Source organism: Ceratotherium simum, chromosome 37 (genome assembly GCF_057802395.1).
Source record: "Ceratotherium simum simum isolate JZ-2026a chromosome 37, ASM5780239v1, whole genome shotgun sequence".
NCBI classification, from domain to species: Eukaryota; Metazoa; Chordata; class Mammalia; order Perissodactyla; family Rhinocerotidae; genus Ceratotherium; species Ceratotherium simum.
Genome location: NC_141936.1, coordinates 12223458 through 12236693, shown reverse-complemented (window position 1 = coordinate 12236693; position 13236 = coordinate 12223458).

Genomic DNA, 13236 nt, shown 5'->3' with positions numbered 1-13236 from the left:
CGTTCTCTAGTCCTACCAATTCTCTTATGAAAACTATCTATTGAATTCCTAGTTTATTCTTGTATTCTTAGTTTCAAAAATTCTACTTTTTAAAATAATGCCGAGATTTGAGGCAAAATTCTCCATATTTTTAAAAAATATTACTTACAAATATTTTAAAGTCGATGTCTGATAATTGCAATATTTAGATCACATGCAATGTTATTTCTAACATCTATACTTTCTTTTTATTGGTGTTTAGCTTTTTGTTCCTATTTCCTGGCATGACTGTTACTTTTTTTAAAATTTAATCCTGAACATTCTATGTGAAAATTTGTAGATAATCTCGGGGATATTTTCTTCCTCAAGGGACGAGCTTTTTCTAATATAAAAATAGAGTAAAGGCATATAGCCATAAGCTAGTTGAAGCTATTTCTGGCTTGCCCGTACTCTTAGGGTGTTGCCCTTTAGAAGTCTCAGTTAAAATCCTGAATCCCTCCTCATCAGCAGCCCTAAACTCTAATGTTTGTATTCCTAGCACCATACGACCGTTAAAACTCTGCTAAGATATTTAGTCACATAGCTTTCCACTTCTTTTCTGAGCATTTCTTCTATGATTGTTTCATTTCTTCTTACGTGTGCATCTTAGGAGTTTTCAAATACTTTATTTGTAAACTGGTCTTAGAATAGTTACTCACTTCATGTGGGTTCCCATTCTGCTATGATCTTGGTCTCTCACATCCTGGCTGTGTCAGTAGCCCTGAACTTCAATATCTGCCTCCACAGCCCAGTGGGATTGCTGCACACAACAGAGAAATGTTTTCTGTTTGGTGCCTGTGCCCTGTTCTGTGAATCAGCAAATGCCTGAATGTGAAAAGCTGTGGAGAAGGAAACCTCAGTGGGTTTCCCTTCTGTTTGAGATCTTGGCCTCTCGAGTCCTGACTGCCTTTATTGCTTTCTGACACATTTCAGTAGTTTTTAAGTTAATTTTATCCAGTCTTTAACAGCTGCTCGCAGCACGGGTATGGATGTGACATCAAATGCTCTGTCATAATCCAAAAGAAAAGTCTAAGTTTAAACATATACAATATTAACTTTTTGACCTTTACAATATTATTATCTCCATTTTACAGATCAGAAAAACTAAAGAAACGAGAGGATAAATAACTTGCCCAAGGTCATGTAGCTAGTAAATTGCAGAACAGTATTCAAACAGAGATAGTTTGACTCCACGAGTCAGGCTTTTTTACCACTAAGCTATACTTCAAGTAAGATAAAACTCAAATGAGAGTGGCTTATGTAGTCTTTTTCTCTTGAAATAAAAGGTCTATAAAATCTCTTCAAGTCCTTACATTTGTGTTTCAGGAAGTCAAAGCAAGGAAGAAGAGGAATGGGGTGTTGTGTGAATAAGGAAAGCACAGATACAAGGGAATCTAAGAACTGTATTTTTTGACTGTGCTCAAGTATAAACTAGCAGTGAAACAAACTGAGTTCAAGCTTTCAGTTTGGATTTTAAAAGCTGTCATGCTCTTCTCTTTTCACCTTTTCTCATGAGATAATTTCCATCAACCAATAAAAAACGTAAATGTATTATCAGAACTCCTGGTTCTATTCCTGCAATATTGGTATGTTCATACCAAGCACAGATTGTCCTTGTGTGTGGTCACAGATGTTTCATTGGGTTCTAAGGAAATTCCAAGAGGTTGCAAATAATTTTACTTGTAATATTCTGTATGGATTTGCTTTATGTATGGAAGAGTTTATGAAGATGGTGTGGGCATGAAATCAGAGCTATTGTTTTATTGGGTTTGGGGATACTTTAGCTTTTTTGCAATTTAGTTTTTGAGACACTTAACACTACCAAGATCAAAGATATTTAGGGGCATGTTAACATTTTGCACAATAGTTGACAGGTGAAGCATACTAGAAAACTATTGTATATATCTAATTATCTCCTGTCCCACATGTTTGTAAATGCAGAGCTGTATTGTTCATAACCCAGCAATGCAGATAGCAAGGACTGAGGAATTTTACACTTTAGCTGTAAAAAAAAAAATCAAGATCTTTGTAGTAAGGTAGACCCTTTGTGGTAAGTGTTAGAATTAATCTCTGCCACTAAATAGCTACAGAACTTTGAACAAATTAAGTTCCCCTTTGCTGAGACTCCAGTTTCCTATTTGTAACATGGAGATTAGGGTCTAGTTCTTTGTGTTGTTACATAGTTTTTAATAAATGTTACTCTACTGCTCTCTCCTTAATGTGTACATTATTTTATTACACTGCTTTGAAAATCTTGTTTTATAATTGGTTATATTTTTGGTCGCAAATATTATCTCCAAAATTAATTCTTTAGTACTCTTGTGTAGAAAATAAGAGATAACAAAAATAATATACAGATTGTTAGCTTTTGCTGCACCTCTTGTCCCACAGTTAGTCACCTAATATTTCCTTGTCTCATGCAGAAGGAGTAATGGACAGTGTAATGTTGTAACCACTGAAGACCTTTAAACATTCTTTCTGGAATAGCTTCCGATTGGTAGTTACACTTGTGTTTTATTTCCACATCATCTCACAAGATTTGAATTACTAATATTTTAAAAGCTTTTATTCTTTTCTTCAGGCAGATATAACTGAATTATTTATCCAAATAAATTGTCAGTATCAGAACTTTTTTTGTTGTTGTAACTATCTGGTTCTATTTATTATTATTATTTTTGTAAGTGACTTTACAAACCCAACACTGACTCCCTGTGTTGTAACTACAGTATCTCAATATGGAGAAACATTCAGCCAAACTCCTAACTGAAATTAACGTTATTATTACTACTGTTATTTTGATGGTGATCATTATGATTTTTACTTGAAATTTTACCTCCCCTTTCTTGCAGAGTGGCTTTATGGTAGCAAGTTAATTCTATAGTAGAAGGAATAGTAACATCAACGACTTTTAACATCAAGATTAATTGAAACTACGTGCCGAGCAATGAGCTCTTCTCTTTATATATATCACTTTATATTTCACTTTTTCCAAAAAGTTTGCAAGGTAATTATCACTTCCCCATTTCACAGATGAGGAAACTGAGATTCAGAGAGGTTGAGTCTTCCCAAGTTCATTGATAACGTCAGTGGCAACACCATATTTAGTTTTAACTTACACCGTCTGACTCCACCATGGTCCACCGCCTCTCTCACTGCATTATGGTGTTGAACTTACTTGGTATATCTTGAATCTTTAATAGAGATATCATAAAGCAGATTTACAAGTAATGTGTGAATTAACAGACATGTACCAGCCATTTTTTGGCTAAATGGTTCCTATATTGATATAACGAAGACAATCACTCGTAGTAACTATCCCTTCCACTACCCTCTCTTGGATCTTCCCAAAATCACGTTCATTATTTTTTTTTCTGATTATGAAAGTAATATATGATCAATGTGAAAAGCTGAAAATTATGTAAACCAAAAAAATATTTCACCGAAAGAGATCACCATCGCTTCATTTGACATATTAGTTCAATCTTTTAACCCATACTATAATGTAGTATTTAATTTGGCATGAAATATATAAAGACACATATGCATATTTATAATTAAATAACATGTACTATTTTTTTTCCTGCATCTCCCACTAAGTATTTTCTTGGTAATGACTTCCCAATTCATTATTTTAGAAAATTATTGTGATGTTATGGTTATATTATATCCATCATAAAAGTACACATTTATTTAACCTTTTCAATGTAATTAGAGCATGTATTTGTTTCAGAAAACTCTGATACAAACTCAGGTTACAAACTTAGGTTCTCTTCATGTTTTTGTATACTATGTTAAAATGTCTTCAGTGAAAATCTTTGTTTAAAAACGCTCGCATGCATATTTGCTTATTATCTTAGGACAGAAGTGAGATTTTCATCTACATGCTGATAAAAATGTTTAGTTCAATATGTCACTTAAAAAGCAACCACTAGATGAATAGAGATAGGATATTTATCTTTCAGACACTAGTGGGAATAAATTTAATGATGAAAACTCCATCACAAGAGACCACATGGGATGATGTTGAACATATTAAAGATAGGAGTAAGAGGCAGAAGTTGACAAATCTCTTCAAGAAAGACTTTGCAAAATCCTGCTCCTGTATCCCCAAAAGACAGGGAGTGGTAATGAAATGAGGAAGGGGTACCTCCTGACCCTGTTTGGGCTCTCATGTCACTTTGGCATCCCAAGGATTCTAAAACGAGAGCACACAGAGGTAGCACCTTGGCACACATATTAGCTTTTTTAAGCTAGGCAGTAGTAAATTTGGCTTCTCTGAGTGGGCTTTCGAGCTGGAATTTGGAAATGAGGAAGTGAAATAGAAGTGTAAAAAAGGAGGGGACTAGAAGCTGCAGCTTCTAATTGGTTTTTAGGCTCATGTGAGAAATATCTAGACTTTGAGGCTGTTGAATTCCTGCTACTAGAAGATTTGGAACAATCCAAGTGGTAAACATCTGGACTCCAATAGTGGGACTGGAAGCTAGTAATAATTTTGCAGTATGTCCATGCTGTGTACTCCAACATCCATAAATTTCACTGATGTTCTACCACTAAATGACTCTGATCCATAAAGTATTGCTGGACATCTGCAATCTTTGGAAATGCCAGCGCTAACATTCCCTCTCAACTGTTAATACTCTTTTCCAGGCTTTCAACCAACTAAACTGCTATTAATTATTCATTACTAACTAAACTGCTACCACTCTTTCTAGTTACCTTCAGCTCTTTCATAATCACCCCTTATAATAGCAAAGGTGTTAACTCATCACACAAAATCCCCTGCTCAGAAATCTTTGATTGGCTTCACTATGCCAAATAATAAGCAGTAGGTTCCTTACACAGAATTGCAGGTAGTATAGGAAAGAACTCTAGCATACTTTCCACCTTCTTGTTTCACAATTCTCTCTTTCCCACTTGAAAACTCCCCAACTGTATTAGTCCTCCAGCAAAGCAGAACAGATATAGAGATAGATACAGATACAGACATAGAAATAGAAATAGAAATAGATATAGATATAGATATAGATATAGATATAGATATAGATATAGATACAGATATAGATACAGAGATGTTAAGGAATTGGTTTATGCAATTGTAGAGGCTGGTAAGTCCCGAATCTGCATCTTGTAGGACAGCAAGTTAGAGACCCAAGGAAGAGAAGTTGTGGCTGGACTATAAGGGCAATCTGGAGGCAGAGTTCCCTCTTCTCTGGGGGATCAACATCTTTCTTCTCTTTAGGTCTGCAACTGATTGGATGAGGCCCACCCACATTATTCAGGGTAATCTGCTTTACTCAAAGCTTACTGATTTAAATATTAATCTCATCTAAAACGTATCTTCACAGCACATTTAGACTGTTATTTGACCAAATAGCTGGATACTGCAGCTTAGCCAAGTGAACACATAAAATTAACCATCACACCAACTGAAACACATGTAATTTCCCAACACTCAAAGTGCTTTCAGACATCTGAATTTTTGCTATTACTAATCTCAAGTTGAAAATACCTTCTTTCTAATCTTTTGAAACATGTAAGTCTATGGTTCTATGATTGAAAAGTTGCAATCACCTCCTTCATGAAGGAGGACTGGTCTCCCCAGTCCTGAGTCATTAAACACTTTTCCATACTCTCAGAGCATTTTACTTATGCTTTACCTTAGCAATTCTCAGATCATATCTTGGATTCCAAGCACTGATGTACACTGTACATGTGTTTCTCTCAGTAGGGTTTATCCTGCTGCAGTGCAGAGCATTTTGTTTTGTTTATCTTAGGGAACAAGTGCAAGGAGGTGTGTAGAGGCAGAAGTCAATAAATGCGAGGTAAAGGCACAAGTCTAATAAGAATTGGACAATTTAAGACAGTTTTTTCTTATTATCTTGCATTTGGAACTGCTTGCGAAGGTCATGAGGCTGAGTAATGCTCCTTGCCTGAGTTTTGGAGTGGAACACTTTCTACTGAATTGATAAACTTCAACTCCAACGTTACTCAGGAACCTGGTAGATTCAGATCCTGAAGGCTTTATGCTGGTGGTGAGAAGAGGGAAACGGGTATTAGAAAATGCCAGTCTCCTCTGGACGTGAATAGAGCTGGTGACTGCGCTCCATTCTTTGTGGGTGATGTGTGTCTAGATATTTTACCACAAGTGCAGACATCGAAGTGAGCATTCACAGCTCTCACTTCTGTCTTTCTCAAGAAGAGTCACAAAATTGTGTCTAGGGTGGAGGGAGAATATTGGGAGACCAAAACTAAAATAAAATAAAACCTATCAAACAACCCAACCTTCCTTTGTTGCTCTTGTTTTCTTGCTTCTTCACTCTTCCCAAATAAGTAATGAGCTCATTATAATTTCGTCTCAGTAAAATCCCCAGAGGATAACCTTCATCATCTCTGCATATATTACAGAGTCACATTTACTTACCACTCTGAACCTGCTTCTTTTTATTAACTTGTAAAAATTCTGAGTACAAATGTTTAGAGAGGCAAAAGAGTAAAAAAATAAAAATAAAAATCCAGTGAGGTACAGAAGTACATGTCGGGGGAAGAGGGAGAGTCTCCCTCTGCCCTTTTCCTTAAGGTTCATATGGCTGGCCAAATAATTAACAGGACAGGTTAGCAGGAGAAAATAATACCAAGTTTAATAACATGTATACATGGGAGAAAGCAGAGACGCTGCATTTCTCAACACAATAGCAGAAATTCTCGTCTTAAATACCATGTTCAGCCAATGACAAAGGAGGATTTTGGGGGTGGGGGGGTCAGTTACAGGAGATCACCACTAAAGCACAGTAAACAAGAGTAAGGTTATTATGCAGATTTAAGGCCTTACCTTCCACATTGATAAGCCTCTAGAAATGAGGCCATCCCCCCTCTTCCCAAAACAGAGAGGGAGATACCTTTACAAATGGAGATTTCCCTTATAAATGTAAATGATTGTCTGGCAACTCCTCGCAGGGCCATCCAGAGAATGTGGCCAGAGAGACAGAACTTCCGATAAGATGGGCTTGTTGGTGCCTTTCCTATTGTAACATTTATCCTACATTATCTTTACAGCCATCATGATAGATCTGTTCCAGGAAGGAGCCACCATGTCAAATTCTTTAGGCAGTTAGTGGGGGAGGTCAAATGTCCTCAGAGAAAACAACCAAGGTGAAGAGATAGATTTCAGGGTGGCCAAATCTTGATCTCCCACAGTCCCGCCTTTGAAACTACAAGTTTCACAGTCCTTTTGAAACTTAAAGAAGTTTCATAGTACAGAAGCTGAGTTGGTAGATTGTTTCATCTCACTGAACACATTTCTTAGTCCTGATAATAGATCAGTTCAATTAAGTTCATTTTGGAAGGTGGTGATGCAGGTGGGCTCTCAAGGTTACCCCTATATTATGGAAGCAAGCAATCAAGTATTTAATGGAAGCATTTCTATGTAAACAAAAAGAAAAACAAGGTTAATGGTTGGAGCAGATTAGAAACGAGTTTGAGATAAGAGGACAGCCAGTTAAGAAGGTTTTTAGATGTCAGCGGCAAAGTATCTTTTGCAGTTTAAAATGTCTCTGATGGTGTCGTCAGGTCATCTCTTAAGTTTATACCAGGTCCATCAGCTTCAGTTTGTAAGGCTTCAGGAAAAAGGGCAGGTTCAGTTTTCAGTGATTTCAAATGAAAATGATGGAAAAAATCAAAAATGTTAGTTTGGACATCTGTAGCCAGATATTTCAGGAGACTAGAAGAAATCAGGATCCAGTCCAGTCAACAGATATAAAACAAAAACCTTAAAAGACAATTAACAAAACTAGGATCTAATATCCGCAAATGTATACTATAGTTTTTACTGAAATATAATTTTTCTCTCTAAAATCAGCCTCATTTTTATCAAAGATAGCCAAATTGAAACTAACTAGTTTGCAAAATAAGTCTAGTTCCAATAGAGTTGGCCCAATTATTTACATAAGTACAGCAAGAATAGCAATTGATCACATAGGCTCTTTTAAATCTGCTTTGCTGGAACTTTTTATAAGGAATCTCAGATTGAACTTCAAAGACCTCTCCAGGCCAGGAAAGCCAAGCCAAGGATTTTGTCATCAGACTTCGCCTGTAATACCTACAGATTTGGGTGAATTCCTCTCTTCCGAGGTTTCCCCAAAATATTTCGAGGTTCCTTGTACCTGCCAGATAAGTGACATTCTTTACTTATCCTGGTAAGTGCTGCTTGGAACATAAGGTACCAGGCCAATATTTCCACGTGGCTTTATTCCATAAAGTCCAATCTTCATTCCTCAAAAGCTGTATGGTTATATCGCAAATATGATGTTCCAGTCACAACCTTGGTAATATAACCAGTGTTTCCAATTGCGTCCTGTTATAAGGAGAACAGATTCTTACTGAACTTATGCAAATAACTATATTGCCATGAAAACAACAATACTCACTTACTAAGAGTTTCCAAATCCTGGAGGGATCAGGTAGAGAGAAAAAGATAAATATTTCCATTTTACTTACAAAAGTATCATTTACCAAATTGCTATAAGTCATAGCTATCTCGGGAGAAAATAGAAAAAGTTTTACTTATATCTGAAAAAACGAAACATTAAAAATTCAGCAATACTTCAAATGAAAAATCATAAAAATTACAATCAACCTTATCAGTTCATTCAGTCATTGGGATCCATTCTTGATCCCAATCTTTTTGTTAGCAGCTTCATGAAGTTATCAGTCTCTCCAACAGATTTCTGTCATTTCTTACCCAGTTCAGTTTTATGATCAGAAAGTTTATCAGAAGCCTGTACTTCAGTGTAAATGTCAGAGTCCTTTCCATGAATTTTTCTGAAGTTGAAACATTTTGCAAAAGCATTAGGGCAAAGAAATGTCTGTAAACAACAAGACCTCAAAATGGCAATTGACAAAGAAATTTGGTTAATTTTGTGACATACAACACTTTAAAATAATAATAACCAGAATTATGACTGATAACCAGGACAGATCAGAATTTCAGTAATGTTATACAATTTTAAAACACCTATGTCAATAACATTTGCCCACATAATACCACCTAAGAAGGTTTATCATCACTTGTCTGACAATGCTTTTCATGTAGTTTAACATACTGAATAAGCCTAATAAGTTTAGTATCTTTCTCTTTATAGGCAGAGAGCAAATTTCTTTGAGAAGTTCCAGGGCCCTTTGAAAATTCCCAAAGAAAAAAAGTAAAAAAAAGACTTTATTTAAGATATGAATTTTGGGGAGCTTGTCAAAAATATAAAAAGTCAAAACAGAGCATTAACAGTCCAAAAAGCCTTAATAGAGAGACCTCAGTCTTTTGAAGACAGGAAATTATTTTAACAGTTTTTTTTTAGGTAGACTTACTCAAAGGTAAAGAAAAATCTTTTATAACCTCTTTATCAAGTTTAAGAAAATTATCCTTTTAAGAGACAGAAGACCAAATTTTAATTTTGCACCAGCTTACTTCTGCTATTAAAACTCATTTACTTAATTAAATTCATTTCAATCTTAGCCAACTTGACCATACAAAAACTCCTTTTCCAGAATTCCTCTTCCATAAACCTATAACTTTCTTTTTACATTCAGAATTTGTCCCATGTCTTTCTTTTCCCTCCTAGTACTTGAGGACAAATTTATCTTTTTTAATCAATCAAACAAAATATTTTCATTCTTTGTATCTTTTTTATACATCTTACTTTCCCTGTACACAGATATATTTTTCTTAATATTTAGTAGCTTTAATCACATATATTAATTAGAAATTTTAACCCTTAGAAACCTTAATTTCTAAGTAAAAACTAAGTAAACAATTATAAACTTTTTTTTTACATTAGTATCTTGTAGCTTGGAAAATTTATAAACACTTCATAACTTCTGGAAACACGTTACTTTATAGTACAATCTTTTAATAAAACACATGTTTACCAATAGACCCAAAACACCTTTTAGTTTTGCTGTAATGAAAAGCCAAACGTAGACAAACGTAAGTTTAGCAATCAATGTCTAATATCTTATCTTATTTGGAAATGATCTACTCAACTGAATTTTTATCATAAAATTTAGCAAAACTCTAAAGTTTTAAGTCACCAACAAGTGTTTGGAAGCTGTAACCACCATAACACATAATTATTGTTTAAAGTTCATCCAACATTTATCTTTTTCACAACTATTTAGTTACTTATTCCCAATAATTATTTAGATTGCCTATAAGACTTCATAAGACATTAGATAAAATTAGCCATCATTTAAATTACTATTTTTGTTAACCAGTTCTGTAATAGAAATAATATCAGTTTTTTTCTACAAAATTTCTTGAAAATTTCATCACCTCTTATACCTTTAAACATAGTTATCATTAAGATTTTTATCAATAGGTCTTGGTCTTCTAATTTTGGACAAGGGAAGCATTCCCAGTCAGACATTTTAAAACATACTAAGGCAAAGTTGATGTAACCTCTTTATATAAAATTAGCTCAAACATTCCAACCTTTATAATCTTACCAACACTTCCACTTTTACATGTTCTCAATTCAATTGTAACCTGAGTCAAGGTCTTAAGGCTAGTCAAATTTTTACCTTCCTTTTTCTGGCCTTTTTTCTTAGGTACCAATTAAACAATTATGTGAGAGCTCTCAAAAAAAATTTTTTTGTTTTCCCCAATTTAGAAGTTTTCCCAATTCAAAGAATCCGTCGTCTGGCCATTGACGAGTAGGATCTTCATTTGTATATTTATTCCAATAGTGACTCGAACCAATAAGCCTTTTTAAGGAAAGACCCGGAGGTAACTTTCCACGCTTAGAATAAATCTTTACCATGGACGCAAGAGGCGTCCCTGGTGAGGGCGCAGATGATGTAGCCCTCGTGATCCACAGAATTCACTCCCAAAGATATTCAGAGAAAGTAAAGACCTTCGTTGCACAGGCGGTAAGGATGGTGTCTCCAGTCTCCCACAATAGTGTGGGACGCCTCCAGTCACAGACCCGCTAATCTGTGACACCAGGCAGGCGATACTGGAATGGGATTTTTCCAGCACTAACAAGCAACGATGGTTAAGACGACAAAAGCCCTTATGGACTGGGCCCTTTATGACAAACTCCCCTGAGAGCTTGGCACAGCCGGACAAAGAGACAGTTCGGAACCCCAGTCTACTCGACTGGCCACCAAGGTGCACTCCAGTAAATGCACCTTCTGTATGGTGGAGACCAAGGAGAATATTCTCACTGGTCACAAAGCCAAGTTTTCTCAGGACACAGAACAAGACAGAGACTACTCTGGGAGGAAAAGGGATCAAGATCAAAACCAAGAGTACTCTGCCAAATTTAAACCAAGAGTCACTAAAAGCACAAGAAACTAGTTTCCCAAATATTTTCTCCTGCCAATCTAAATTTAGATAGAGAAAAAATTCTCACCATTTCTTTCCATTGGACTCCGCAGATGGAGATTCCGGGAGGCTGACGTGGTAAGAAGTCTTACCTTTTGCCAGCTTTCGTCAGGCGTTCCCGTATCTCATCATCTGCAGTAGTCCAGGGAGAAGGCAGGTCTTCCAGCCAGAGAAGGCAACTTGCCAGCCAGTGCGGCTCCTGGCGACTACGCCAAAACTGTTGGGGAAAGAGGGAGAATCTCCCTCTGCCCTTTCCCTTAAGGTTCTTATGGCTGGCCAAATAATCAACAAGACAGGTTAGCAGGAGAAAATAATACCAAGTTTAATAACATGTATACATGGGAGAAAGCAGGGACACTGCGTTTCTCCACACAATAGCAGAAATTCTCGTCTTAAATACCATGTTCAGCCAATGACAAAGGAGGATGTTGGGGGTGAGGGGGTCAGTTACAGGAGATCACCACTAAAGCACAGTAAACAAGAGTAAGGTTATTATGCAGATTTAAGGCCTTACCTTCCACATTGATAAGCCTCTAGAAATGAGGCCATCCCCCGTCTTCCCAAAACAGAGAGGGAGATACCTTTACAAATGGAGATTTCCCTTATAAATGTAAATGATTGTCTGGCAACTCCTCGCAGGGCCATCCAGAGAGAGAGACAGAACTTCCGATAAGATGGGCTTGTTGGTGCCTTTCCTATTGTAACATTTATCCTACATTATCTTTACAGCCATCATGATAGATCTGTTCCAGGAAGGAGCCACCATGTCAAATTCTTTAGGCAGTTAGTGGGGGAGGTCAAATGTCCTCAGAGAAAACAACCAAGGTAAAGAGATAGATTTCAGGGTGGCCAAATCTTGATCTCCCACATACACAAAGCATTTTGTTTTTTTTCCTGACTGAATTTTATCTTTGTGTGGGAACATAAGTCTCTCCCTGAGCTTGGGTTACGAATCAATAGTGTATGAATGACTCCCAAACTTTTATCATGAGGTGGAAGGAGGGGAAGAACTCCAACTAATAATTACACAATCCATTGAATGCTTATGATAAAAAACTGCCCACCTCTTTCTCACTCATTTTTAAAATAAATAAATGTCTTTTAAAAAATGAAAATAAATTAAGCAAACAAGCTGGGCTACCATCAGATGTTAAAATTATTTAACTGGTTGCCCTGGAATCCTCTTGCCTCTTATCAAACCTGAATACTGCTGCTACTTCTGGAGGATTGTCTGGCTTCTAAAGAAATATGGATGGAAACACAGTGCTGGTGTGGTCATCTAGACCTGGGCCAGCTGTCTGGGCCAGGTATTATTTATGTTTTTTAGAGCAGACTCTCCCACTAACTCCATGGAATGATATGGAGCTTTAAGATAATTTCAGGACAGTGCTTGAGACTTAGAGATTGGATGAAAGTTTGCTCAAATAAGTTGACAGTTGCCTTTATCAAACTTTGATACTTGCCTTCATTTCAAAAATATTTTGAAGGACTAGGGTGAAGGGGAGTAGGAAAGTTCTCTGGGATTTCTAAATACCATGTTTTCAACAGTTCATCATTTCAAAGACACTTACACAGTTAGAACTAACAGGACTATGGAATTCTGCCAAGCTCTTTATCTTTCAGTCAGCAAAGCCATCACAGCCATTCATTGTTAAAGCAAAATGCCTCTAGGAACCTAAGGACATTTGCCTCTTTTGCACCTCCCCTCCATTTTCCCCTGCTCATTACTATAAATTAAATAGGCCTAATGTGGGACTAGAAACAACCACAAAACAAAACTATTTAACCCACCTAAATCAGATGAATCAATCTGTTCTCAAGGTTTACTAGGCTCCTTTCTTTGT